This window comes from Mus musculus, chromosome 4, assembly GCF_000001635.26.
Source record: "Mus musculus strain C57BL/6J chromosome 4, GRCm38.p6 C57BL/6J".
NCBI lineage: Eukaryota > Metazoa > Chordata > Mammalia > Rodentia > Muridae > Mus > Mus musculus.
In genome coordinates, this window is record NC_000070.6 from 136346289 (window position 1) to 136359845 (window position 13557).

General features: G+C 42.6%; 1 long non-coding RNA gene across 1 annotated transcript; it reads left to right on the top strand.

The window, feature by feature from the left end:
• Positions 1–1003: 1003 nt before the first annotated feature.
• 9130020K20Rik lies at positions 1004–13159 on the top strand. The gene is made up of 2 exons (XR_881499.3): positions 1004–6706; positions 7010–13159. It is a non-coding gene; the product is annotated as an RIKEN cDNA 9130020K20 gene (long non-coding RNA).
• Positions 13160–13557: the final 398 nt, after the last annotated feature.

Consider the following 13557-nt stretch of genomic DNA (forward strand, 5'->3'; position numbering starts at 1 on the left):
TCTAGAGAAACTGTGAAGGGGCAAATGGAAGCACCCGTGTGATGGTGGCAGTAGGCTTTTTATTGCCTTGAGCAATAGCGTGGTACCACAAAGAGAGGTGGTATTTGATGCAAGCTGTGTTGGAGGGTTTGGGTCTGTGGTTGAAAAATACTGCCAGTGAACAGGAAGTTCCATGGAAGAGTTCTCTGCCTTCGTGTAAGTTTAGTATCTGTTTAATATAGCTCCCATTCTCTTGCAGGTTGGCTTGATGTGGCGGTTCTCTTCTGTTATTTTCCTCAAGGGCATACTTAGATCCTCACCAGTGAGGAGGGTGGAAGGAAGCTCTGCCGCTCACAATGGAGATTTACTGAAAGTCGTACACTTACTCGGCCATCTTTAACTGTGCTACTAATACCAAAAAAAAAGGCTTAGGAGATGGTCATCGGGGTCAAATGATCAAAACAAGTTGAATAAGTAGCAAGAAGGTGTCTAGATACATTCCGAGTTGTCTTGTGAATGAGGATTGCTGGTAAAGTTAAGTTATGAGGTGAGAGTGATGGGCCTTCCCTTAGGTCACTGGTTTTCAGTTTACTGTTCTGGTTTTTTTCCGTTGTCCCCAGGTCAGAAGATCACTCAGTGAAACAGGAAGGGCTGTTCTCAAAGCAGCAGTGTCTAACGCTCTCTGAGAGACTGTCATAGCCAGGGTAGGGCAGAGGCCGGGGTGCGGTATAAATACTGATCAGGCCCCACCCTGCCTAGCTCCAAGATCAGATGTGGGCCACATTTAGTCTGGGATGTCTCTAGGCTATCTTTACTGCTGTCTCAACCCTGAATTCATTTACTTCGTTTAAAGAAATTAGTTTAATGAATATTTTCCAGGGTAGTTGTGTCTATATCTTTGAAGATACTGCTTTTCTAGAAATTTTAGAAAAATTAGGACCAGGTACAGGTATTTTCTTCAAGAAACCTTGTTTCTTTCAGTTATTTGTGACTCCTAGATAATGACCTAACTTTTTTTTTTTTTTTTTTTTTTTTTTTTTTTTACTAAGAGTCTTCCCATGTCTGCTGCCTCTCAAGTGCTGGGACTAAAAGCTTGTGCCACCATGCTTCTGGGAACCATTAGGGTCTAGTTGTTAGCAGAGCAGAAGTCTGTGGAAATAGTTTAGTAGCACTTACTCCTGTGCACAAAGAATAGCGTTTAGCTTCCCACCATGATGCTAATAAGTTAATTCATAAAATCGTACAGTTAGACTCATGGCCGAGGCCAGCTTGAGCAAGGTAGTCAGTTTATATAAAAATTATTTAAACTATGCAGCAGCATCCTTCAAAAATCACATAGAAGTTCATTAGCCTAAAACTCAGCTTCACAGCTGTGCATGTGAGAACTGCAGCATCGTCTGAGAAAGTCATTCTGCAGTTGTCAGCTGTGCAGAGAAGAAAGCATTTCCTTGAACGGAAAGGGACTGCGTTATTTCAGGTCTCATATTCCACTGAGGCCTTGGTCACTGCCATGTGTTCTTGGGAGGTTAATTTTATGCTCGAGCCAAGAATCCTTTAAGTCTTGCTTTTGGTTCCCTGGATTTTAAAATAGGTTAAATAAAAAATAATATACTTTAAAAGCTATTTTTAGTCAGTGTTTAAAATTTCAGGCTTAAAAGGAAGTGTGCTTTATATTGATCAAAATGTTACCAAACAAATCCTGTTATTGAACCTGATAAGTATCATGGGATTTATTCATTTAGCTGTTGTTAGAATACCTCAGTTGGTTTGGTCAGAACTTAAATGTCTTTCCAGCACATCATGGTTGAAGTAAGCCAGGCACTGGTGGTGCACACTCCTTAATCTCAGCACTGAGGAGGCAGAGGCAGGCAGATCTCTGAGTTCAAGGCCAGCCTTTTCTACAGAGTGAGTTCCAGGATAGCCAGGACTATACAGAGAAACCCTGTCTCAAAAAACAAATAATAACAACAAAAACAAAAGAAAAACCACTCAGATTTTGGTTACATTGTGTGTGTTTAGTTTTGATGTGCCTCCTGTTAGCCCATAAAGTCCTGTTGGAGCAGTGTTCTGGAGGCAGCCGCAGGAGGAAAGTCTGAGGCTATACAGGGAGACTATCCTTCAAATATAAGCAAGAGTAAAAATTGTTGCTGAAACTCATTCTTATGCTGTGGAGAGCAATGTAGTTATGTTCATTCATTGTAACAATTTCTATTTGACTTCTCTAAATGAAAAAAAAAAAAAGTCCGAATGAGACCATTTTTTTGTAAATGTTAAAATGAAGGCTCTGCTATCCCCAGGTTCTTGGAAGCCAGCTCGTACAGTACATAAAGACAATTTCCTAAAGTCCTTGGAAGGGATGCTGGGGATTGATGAGATGTTTGCAGTTGTTCCGGTCACAGTTATCACTTAACTCCACACGCTGACATGGATAGAAGCCCTCAGAGATGTTCAGATTCCCTCTTGTCTCTGAGTTCATTTCCCAGGCTAATGCTGGTCTTGTAGTTGATTCTCTTGTGTCGATCTGACTGATTGATCAGCACCAAGCTTCTAGGTGATGCCAAGGTCATGATTTTTTCACATTTCTGGGGCTCAACAAAAGAAGAAAACCTTAGTAGAAAGCTAAGTAGAAAAGCTAAAAGCTTTTTTGTTACTGGTTGGTTGGTTTGTTCTTTAAGCTGCTTCCTGCCTGTCCTGTAATTCTCTGAACTCAGAGATTAGCCTGCCTCTGCCTCCAGAGTGCTGGGACAAAAGGTGTATACTACCACACGAAGTAGCAGCCGCCGCTGCTGCTGCTGCTGCTGCTTCTCCTTCTCCTCCTTCTCCTCCTCCTCCTTCTCCTTCTACTACTACTACTACTTCTTCTACTACTACTAATTTCTTCTTCTTTCTTTCTTCTCTGCTGCTGCTGCTACTCCTTTTCCTTCTCCTCTTTCTCCTCCTCTTCTTCTTCCTCCTCCTCCTTCCTTATCATCATTATTGAAATGGTCTCACTGTGTAGTCTTGGGTGCCCTGAACTCGTGTGCACATGTGGCTTCAGACTGACTTGTGAGTGCTGGGATTAATGGCATTTACCACCACACCTGGCAATAACAAATCTTACACTGATTTGCCTAGATCTAGTTTTGAGATTTTAAACTATGGTAAAGGTTGAGGACTTGGTTGCACAGGCCCTGGTTTGCCACCTAGCAACAGAAAACACTGGTAAAAGACTGCAAATGTCATTAGTGCTTGGAGTCCCAAGGAAATGGTAAGAAAATGAAGTGGATCAAGAAGTTAATTTAAGAGGTTGTTCGAAAATCAAGCCATGGAGGTCAGGTCACTTTATGCTAGCTTAGAGGTCAGAAAACAGCTTCAGGAGTTACTGAAGGTAAAAACACTCGAGACTCAGAAAGGGAATGTTGACTGATAACAATATCAGTTGAGTTGGTTTGAGATTTGTCTCTGACCCTGAAGTGGCAGGGTAGGGTTATGTAGAAGCACTCAGATGACAGGTAAGTCAACAGTATGTGTGGCCAGTGCAGCCTCACGCTTCCTAGGGACTGACACGGCTGGGGTGTGAGAGCCCCGATCATCCTGCCTCTGATGATTACAGGCACGTGCCACACTAGACGGTTTGTTCAGCTTAAGCATTAGGTTGGAAATAGACATAAAGTGAAGTAAGTGATGAATTTTATATTGTGTTGTACCCTAATTTGAATTTAAAGTAGGCAGTAGGTAGGGTTAATTGGTAGACTATCATGTACAGCCCTTTGGGTTTATCCCAACACCAAAAAAAAAAAAAAAGAAAAAAGAAGAAAAAGAAAATCAGAGTATCACATTTTGATCTGTGAGAAACTCAGTTTGGGGCTGGGAATGTAGCTCAGTGGTAGAGAGCTTGTCTAAGGTACACAAGCTTGGGCTGGAATAAGAAACCCAAGGAAAATGTCGGGCATGGTGGTGCACGCCTTTAAAATCCCAGCACTTGGGAGGCAGAGGCACGAGGACCTCTGAGTTCGAGGCCAGCCTGGTCTACAGAGTGAGTTCCAGGACAGCCAGGGCTACACAGAGAAACCCTGTCTCGAAAAACTAAAAAAAAAAAAAAAAAAAAGAAAAGAAAAGAAAAAAAAAAAACTCAAGGAAAAACAGCAGGATAAAAAGGAAACTATTTTTAATCTAGGCAGGCTTATATTTGATATGATAAAGAAAGCTTTTTTCGAAACCTTGTGTGTATAGATGTTTGTGTGTGTGTGTGATTGAGTGCCTGAGATGTTTGTAAGCCACCTTGTTAGTGGCTGAGAATCAAACTCTGGTCCTTTGGAAGAGCAGCCAGTGCCCTTAACTGCTGAGCCACTTCTCTAGCCTGGAAAGGTCCTCTTTCTAAGTGACTTTAAACATTTAAAAATGTCCTTTGTACTTTATTTTTAAAAATCTGAATTTGTTTATTTCTGAATTCTATCTAGTAAGTGCTATATAAGATTTTTAAAGTCCTAGTTTATCGTTGTCCTACTGTCTTCAAGCTCAGTCTTTTCTGCATTTTCACGGATGTGATAAAAGGCTGGCTAAAGGGCTTTATGTAGTACCCCTGGTTATGTGTGAATGTGAAACAGAGCTGAGCCTGCCTGGGCCGACTTCTAGTCTCAGCACCAGGGAGGCAGAGGCAGAGCAGAAGGGTCACTACAAGTTCAGGGCCACGTTGGTCTACACAGTGAGTTCTAGGCCAACCAGGAGTACATAGAGATGTTATCTCAAGGAAACAAAACAATAATAAAATAGAATTAAATAAAAGCCAAAAAGGTTGAGCCCTGAATTAGTATGAAACTACTTATTTATACATTCTTTTAAACATTCTAAGCCAGGCATGCTGCAAATGCCTACAATCCAACACTCAGGAGAACAGAGTCGTAGACCAAAGTTCATACACAGTTGAAGGCTGGCTGATTTACACAGTAAGACTAAGGAAAAACTTTTCAGCCAGGGTTGGTGGTATAAACCTTTAATCCCAGCATTCATTTGTAGGACAGCCAGGGCTACACAGAGAAACGTGGGGGTGGGGGTGGGGGTGGGGCTGCAGAAAAACTATTTTCTCTAATGTAGAAAGAATAGTAAGTGAAAAACTTAAAAGCAATGGTTTTAGATTAGTCTGGGTATTTTTGTTTTTGCTATTCTATTTCATGAATATCTGTGTTAAACAGAATGATAACAGAAGTGGCTGGGCTCCTAGCTTAGCTGTCAGCAGGGCTGCTCACCTAGCTAGCTACCTTAGCTAGCACTGTAAGATTGAGACATTAAGCAAGAGCTGAAACCTTGTATTTGACATGCTGCACTTTCAGGTTACCTTGAGTTTCTGTGTCTGTGTCGCTCTGTGTGTGTGTGTGTGTGTGTGTTTAACTGAACTATATCCCAGCCCTTGGATTAGGCCTTACTCTGGAGTCCATGAGTGGTCTTGAACTCAAGTATTCTCTGGCCTATGCCTCTTGGATAGCACTAGGGTTATCAATGTATATCACCACACTGGCCCCACAAGGCTGCTTTGGGTTAGGGTAGAATACATGGCTGCTAGAGTTAGACAGTATGCATGATATGAAATATGACATTAATAAAACATCCAAGCCAGATAGTGGTGGGTGGCACGTCTTTGATTCCAATACTCAGGAGACAGAAGCAGGTGGATCTCTTGAGTTTAAGACCAGCCTGGTCTACAGAGTTGAATTTTAGGACAACCAGAGCTACACAAAGAAACTCTGGGAAAAACATAGATAAATCCAATCTTTTTAAAAGTCATCTCTGTCCTATATACCCCACAGGGTCTTAGAGCTGGTTAGTAATGTACTTGCTTGCCTACCATGTGTGAATGTGAACCCTGTCAGAACTTGAGTACCTTATAAATTGGGCATCATAATGCCTTTTTATAGTTCTGGGGAGGCTGAGACAGAAGGATCAGAAGTTTAGGGTTATCCTCAAAGACTTGGGAGAATTTGAGGCTAACCTGTAACCCATGAGCCTTCTTAGTACTGGGATTATAGGGAGGTGACTTCTCATCTCCAGAGTTATTGCTGATCTTTTAGAAACAGCATTTGTATTACAATGGGACTTTCTCTCTTCCCCTGTGTGTGTGTGTACAGCTAATTTACTACTGATAATTTTTCAAAGTAAAGCTAAACATGGTGATACAAATCTTAGTATTACCACACAAGAGGATAAAACAAGAGGGTCACAGATTCTAAGCCAGCCTTGGGTTTTATGGTGATACCATGGTGACTCACGCCTTCAATCTCAGCATTTGGGAGGCAGAAGCAGGTGGACTTCCCAGAATTCAAGGCCAGCCTGGTTTATATAGTGAGTTATAGGCCAGCCATGGCTACAAAGTAAGACCCTGTCTAAAAACAAAAAAAGATACTCTGGTATGAAGTTAGACACAACCTATAAGGCCTCCGGCTGCACTCTTTAGTTTGAGGCTAGCCTGAACTTCATGATGATATCTTGTCTTAAATCACCAAGATGGAACTAAGTAATAGAGCACCCACTAACTTAAGTGCTCTGGTTTCAATGGCAGTATCCCTTTTTGAAGTCTTACCTTTGCCCAGGACACTGCAGCAGCCCCAGCCCCTTGCTCCTACGTCTCTATCCATGGGGAAGATGGGATCGCTCGCTCTTTTGGAAAATAACCTCACTTTGACAAGTCTATTCCTGACAGTGATTTCTCAGAGACCAAAAGCAAGAATAAAGGGAAGAAAGAGGTTGGTATCAGGTAAGCTTTGGGTGGCACTTAGGTGAAAAATAATAGCTCTTTTGACTACAGACCTACCTCTCATTTCAACCCCCCACTCCTGCCTTAATGCCCATGAGCTTAGCAGAGTTTTTAAAGAAAGGATAAGAATGTCTGTTAGAAGAAGTGTAGATTAGACCCTTTTTTTTCTCTCCCCGATAAAGAAGGGTAGGTAGAGCTCTTGCCTAGAAGACTTGAAGGTTGCAAGGGATGAAGTAGCAGCCTGCCTTAGGGAAGTGGAATATATTATTGTGCAGTTTGTGTTCTTATGTTCTTTCTATACAGATAACTTAAACTAACAAAATGAACATTGAAGGACATAGTGTGGAAGAAGGAGCCCTGCCAGGAAACACATTGGAGCAAGTGTGTTTTATTCTGGTAGCAGAAAGGACACAATGGCACTGGGACCCTTCAATCCAAGGACAGCATCTCTAGAGGAGACCTTTGCTGTCCTTAGGCTGCAGATAGGATACAGTTCAAGAACAGTGTTTTATTAGTGGCGTTTGGTCATTGGAAAGGACCCGGAAGTGTTGAGTGGTAAGTGCTTGCCTAGGATGTGGGGGGCATAGGTTCAGTTCCCGGCAACACACACACACAGATGATCAAGTGTAGGAAGGGGAAATGCTCAGAATGTTCTCTGGCCTTACTTTTATTCTCATATAATGAACATCTTACAACTTACATGACCTTCATTATTACTTTTAAAGATGCATTTCATGTGCTAAGACTTCTGAGATTGCCATTTTCCCCGGGGCCAGGTTAGAAGACATTGCCTTTTGACACCAGCAGCCATTCTGTCTTCGTTCTAACAAGGACTAGCGTCTTGAGTTTGCTTTTGTTCTTGACTTGGCCATGTGTTAGATCTGAATCAAAAGAACTAAGAAGTGTGGGGCAAAATATGTCTGGTTCTGGTATGTTTGTAGACAGATCATTGGGTCTGTCTCAGTCAGGGACCTGAGTGTTGTGTTAGAACAGTAGTGTTGTCAACAGGGACAACAGAAGGCGCCATAGAGCAGGCCTTTGATCCTCCCGAGGAAGAGTCAATTAGTTCTCTGAGCTCAAGGCTAGCCAGGGCAACACAGTGAAATTCTGTCTCAGAAAATAAAAAATAGTGTTGCTTATATTTGAAATTAGTATTTTAAAGAGCCACACAAAACTTTGAAGTTAGATTATTGTAGCTAATGACAAACATGGCTGCTATCTGAAAGTATAACTGCATTGCTGCAATGCTGCATGACTCCTAATTACACAGTTAACTAAGAAGGCAGGAATGACGAGCCCAGAGTGATGTCACTCATGAGAGGTTAGAGGCACTTTTTTGGGGATAGTTGATATCCTTGGAATGTCTTATTTCAAGGACCTCTACTTTTTCTTAGGTTTATAAACTAGGTATGAAAAGAACGAAAAATGATCCGGTTATCCAGGTTATCAAGATGTTTGTCTTTAACGAGGCACACACTGTATCTGTCATGGAGCCCCTGTGAACTGTAGGCTTCATGAGATGCCAGTGGAACTGAGTAGATGTTAGAGAAATTGGTCAGAGTAGAAACACCCAGAAGTACAGTGTTAACACTTGACAGTGCCAGTGAAAGTGACCCTCCACTCCCAGTGCTGGACTGAAGGGAATTAAAGTGCAACCTGTGGGCTGGGGAGTGGAGCTCGGCTGTGAGTGCTCACCTGCATGAACCTCTGCGTTTGACCCTTGGCACCTCATAAACTGGGCAGAGTGGCACTTGCCTGTAATCCCAGTTCTTAGAAAATAGAGGCAGGAGATTGAGAAGTTCACAGTGGTCCTCTGCTTCATATCAAGTTCAAAGCCACCCTGGGGGATGCAAGACCCTGAATCAAGGAAAAATACTGTGGAAATTGCTCTTGCCTGTTCTGACAACAAAATTCACAAGCTAGGATGCATGAGAAGTCTGTCTGACTACTCCCTAATGTCTGTTTCAACCTTGCAGCTAACTTGTTGTTTTTGCCTCCTTTCCAGATACCGGTCGGTTGTAACACAGGCTCCCTGTCACACTGCTAAGCGCTGAGGGCTCTCTGATTTGAAAGGATCTTTCTGTGTACATTGTGCCTTTGATGGGAATGTTCTGCTGAACCTGCAGACTAAAACTGAGCTCAGTGACACAGCCTTTTCTCACGCTCCTCCTTAAATCTGAGCTGAGACATGTGACATGCGACTCACTTCCTCTGTAAAATTGAGTTCTGGTTTGTTTTTCCTTTTTTTTTTTTTTTGTTTTTTTGTTTTTGTTTTTGTTTTTGTTTTTCGAGACAGGGTTTCTCTGTGTAGCTCTGGCTGTCCTGGAACTCACTCTGTAGACCAGGCTGGCCTCGAACTCAGAAATCCACCGGCCTCTGCCTCCCACGTGCTGGGATTAAAGGCGTGTGCCACCACGCCTGGCTTGTTTTTCTTTATAAACAGTCAACACAAGCTTTACTGCTTGGACCTTCCATTAACAACAGTGGTTGCTGTGTCTGGTCTTCAATTATAAATTTTTCTGCCATTAGATGATCTGTTGAGTCTAATCTTGATTTTTTTTTTAAATCACCAGCTGGCTATCCTTCCTATTCAGTGAATACGTCATGATAATGTTAACACTTTCCAATTATCAGCCTGGAAATTGACCATATGATGAAAGACAGGCATTCTGGAGGGTTGGGGGGGTTGTAAAGCCAAAACTTGGCATGGGGTGCATTCTCAGTACTAATGTGCATTGTTTGTAGTCATTGCGTTATTATTCGTCAACATGCTTCCTGGTCCTACAGTAGCGTTATATGCTTTTTTATTTCTTTTTGCCTTTTTAGCTGCTAAGCTAGGTAACAGTCATTGCAAAGTGCACATTTGTAAATGATTTCTCCTGAGGATCACTGCTGAGCCACCCATGGAGTGTGCCTTGAGGAGGGATGTGTCATGTGGAATCTAGGACCATCCAGCAAGGATGATTGCCTGGTCACATGGCTGGAACAGTCAGACTCTTAACAGCATTCCCCTAAAAGCAAGTCTTGGGTTTCTTTTCATCTATTTTCATTTTCATTCCCAAATGAGTGATGACATACTTCTGTCTTTTCTGCGCATCTCAGGGAGTTGAGCTGTCAAGTCAGTTTGGCCAACCTGCTTATGAGTTAACGAAAACAAATAGAATTTGGTTTGCTAGCTACCCAAATTTTTAAAAGTTCTGGTTTTCAGTTTATGATTTTATAGTATAAAGAGTTTCCTGGACCTTTTCACAGGTGTTTTTCAGTATTCTACTCTATGCGGACTTGATTTCATTGCTTACTTCCTATGACGCAGACAGCAGTTGAGCAAGCTGGGCGCAGAGGTCCACACTTCTAATCTCTGGGCTTGGGAGACTGAGGGGGCTAAGGCACGAGAGGCTCAAGGTTGAGGCCAGCCTAAGTTGAGCTACACTGTCTATTCTGTCTCAACATTTTAAAGAAGAAAAATCAGCTGAATAGAGATAAACCTTTTAACTACAAAGCCTGCGCCAGTGATCATTAAATACAAGCTCACTTTTTTTCTGTTTAAGTGGTACATAATATTTTACATTTGACAAATTAGAAAGCCACTTAGAGTTGATTAGTGTGACTGGTTCTTTTTATCAGAATTGTTTTCCCTTTACCCATTCAGCAAAATCATTAAGAGACTAAAACTAAATTCATTGTGTTTGGTCGTCTTTCCTCACTGAACATTTTATTAAAATCATGTAGAAGCTGACTGTGGTTGTTTGCACCCACATTACCAAACAAACACTCAGGCAGGAGGCTCCAAAGCGGCTTAGGCAACTTAGTGAGAACCCAGCTCAGAAGGAATAGAAGATTTCCAGCCTAAACCGGGGAGAGGGAACCAACTGCAGGTGGGAAGGGGACTGGGATGGGATTTTGGGAAGGGATGAGAAATTATAATGACTGAAGATGCCATAATAAAACCCATTACTTGGTCCCCTAATCCAAGAAATTCAGAAAGAAAGAAAGAAAATGTCTGCACATAGATTTTGAGCTTGTCAGAGAGCCAAGTTTTGAATTAAAAAATTGAGTTACAACTTGTAATTCATGCCTCAGAGTGTGGCTCTTCCCAGGTGAAGTTGCAAGACCTCAGACTATGCCCCTGTGACTTAATTTTATGTCCTTCCCTGTTTACTGTGTCTGACCTTCAAGATTTCGTGACTGATGCTGAAGTGGAAGCCAGCCAGTGCAAACGTTTGGGGAAATAACATCTGAAGAATGCAAAGGGAAATAGGAATTCCTCTAGCGTTCCCATCCTGCCTTGTCCTGCCTGCCTTCCACTCAACAGGGAGAGGAAAAGACCCGGGCTCATGGAATTTTCCAGCTCAGCGTTACAGCTGTTTGGTGTTCTTAGGAAAGGTACTGAGAAGGTGAGTGAACTGTTTCTGAAGAAAGACTGCCCATGCGTTAGAACCATGGTTCTGCTTTTGTTAAGACAGTCAGCTCCCTTCTGGGCTCCCCAGCTATGTGTTACTTTGAATGTGTTGCAGGACTGTGGAAAGTTTAGAGTAGTTGAGCCTGCAAGTATTCCACGTTAGCCAGGCCTGACGGTGCACACCTGTAGCTCCGGCACTGGGGAAGCTTGGGAAAGAGGATGAAGAACTCAAGGAGACAGGCTGGAGTGCTAGCTCAGCAGAAAAAGAGCACTTGCTGCAGAGAATCTGGGTGCAGTTCCCAGGGCCCACATGGCAGCTCACAGCCATGCATAACTCCGCTCCAGGGGATCCAGGGTTCTGGCTTTGAAAGGCTCCAGACAGGCTCATGGTGTGCAGACACACATGCAAGCAGAACTCTCATACACAGAAACCTGGAATCTTTAAAGTTCATGGAGAGCTGTGGCAATGCAGCAAGTCCCAGCTGTGGTGAGTCCTTCCTTGTGTGTGTTCTGTCCTCTGTGTATATGCTTTTAAACTTGTTAGTGTCGGAGGGTCCACTAGGATTTCATTTGCATTTGATAGGAACAAATACATTGTGTGTGTGTGGGGGGGGGATAGTGGTTTCTGTTAACATTCATTTATTTTGTTAAAAAAAAAAAAACTCAAAAATTACTAGAAATAAATTATTCCAGACTGACCACGTACCTGTGCAGTAGGCATCCTGCAGGCCTGGGAAGTAAACTAGTACAGGGGTCATGACCTTGAGAAACTCATTTTGATTTATAAAGTACAGAGATTTTAGTTTAAGGAATCAAAATCTGATTAAAAAGGAAATGGCTAGGCTGGGCATGGTGGCACATGTCTTTAATCCCAGCACTCAGGAGGCAGAGGCAGGCGGATTTCTGAGTTCGAGGCCAGCCTGGTCTACAAAGTGAGTTCCAGGATAGCCAGGGCTACACAGAGAAACCCTGTCTCGAACTCCCCTTCCCCCCAAAAAAAAGGGAGTGGCTAAATGTTTTACTAGCAATCTACCCTACATATGCTAACCTGACTACACATTCTAAATGGAATGTCTAGCAATGTGAGTTGTACACTTGTAATCCAGCACTCGAGAGGCTGAGGCAGGAGTATCAAGAGCTTGAAGCCAGCCTTGCACCATCTGTTAGTCTCCTACAATGGACACACGCACGCCTATGTGGGTTTGTATGGGTAACATTTTCTAGATCTTTCTTGTTTCAGGGACTATAAGAGTCTTACATGTAATATTTCAAGACCAGCAGAGAAGCTAACAAAATTGACCTGAGTATGTGTAACAGTGATGTAGGAACAATATTTGAACACAGGCAGAACATGCACTCTTTATTTGGTTATGATAATACATGTGTAGTACCTGCAGTAAGTACCCCCAAAACATTCAGGTTCGTAATAAAAACTTGTATTTGTTTAAAAAAAGAAAGAAAGAACTGCCAGGTGTAACAGCACACCTTTTTATGCTCAGGAGGCAGAGGCAGGCAGGTCACTTGATGCTCAAGACAAGCCTGCTCTTCATAGCAAGTTCCAAGCTATCCAGAGCTGCACAGTTAGCACTCAAAAAGAAAACAAAAAGGAAGGAAGAGAAAGTAGGAATGTCCAATTAGTGATGAAAGTTAATTAATGTAGCAGTAGCTTGGGGTTTTCAAAGTCAGAAATTCCTTTTTTGACTCTAAGCCGGTCTCTCTTAAGACGTTCAGTTCGCATACTAACCTCCTCCTTTCCCCAGGCACAGACTTAAAAGATCTGGAACAAGGGGGCACTTTCTCTTTAGAATGTGGACTCGGGACAGGGGAGGAGTTTGTCTTTCGCTGTTAAAACACGGTCAACTGACTGCTGAGACTTTCCCTAGAATTCTTTTAGAAACAGAGTTTTCTTTGTGCAGAAGAGGAGAGACACTCCGTGAGCTGCTGAGGGAGGTAAGTGCCTGTGCTGTGCACAGCACCTCTGTGCCGCTTCCACTGCTGTGTGTGTGTTACTCTGTAAACCTGGTGTTACTTTAATAAACTGTTGTCTGAACGCATTGGGTGTTGTGCCTCATTTCCTCCTAGAGTCTAGTTCTTTGATAACTGTTTACATGTTAACTGCTGCCCCTCCAGGACTGGGGTGTAAGCAGGAGTAACAGAAAAACAGACATAATTCATTGCAAGTTCTACTCAGTACTAAAATTACACAATTTTAATGGAAAAACAGAATTTGAAGAAATCTGTCTAAAAAGTGTTGGATTGTGTAGTTTGACCAATTGTGACAGAGGAGGAGTAGCTCTACATGCACCATAGTCCTTGCACTCTGGGGAGACACGAAGAACCCTGGGCCATGCAATAAGATCCTGGAGTCAGAAACTTAAGGGGCTTTCCCTGCCATAGGTAAGGCCTTGGTTTCAATCCCGGCCCATTAAAATGAAGAACTCTGCCCTACTAA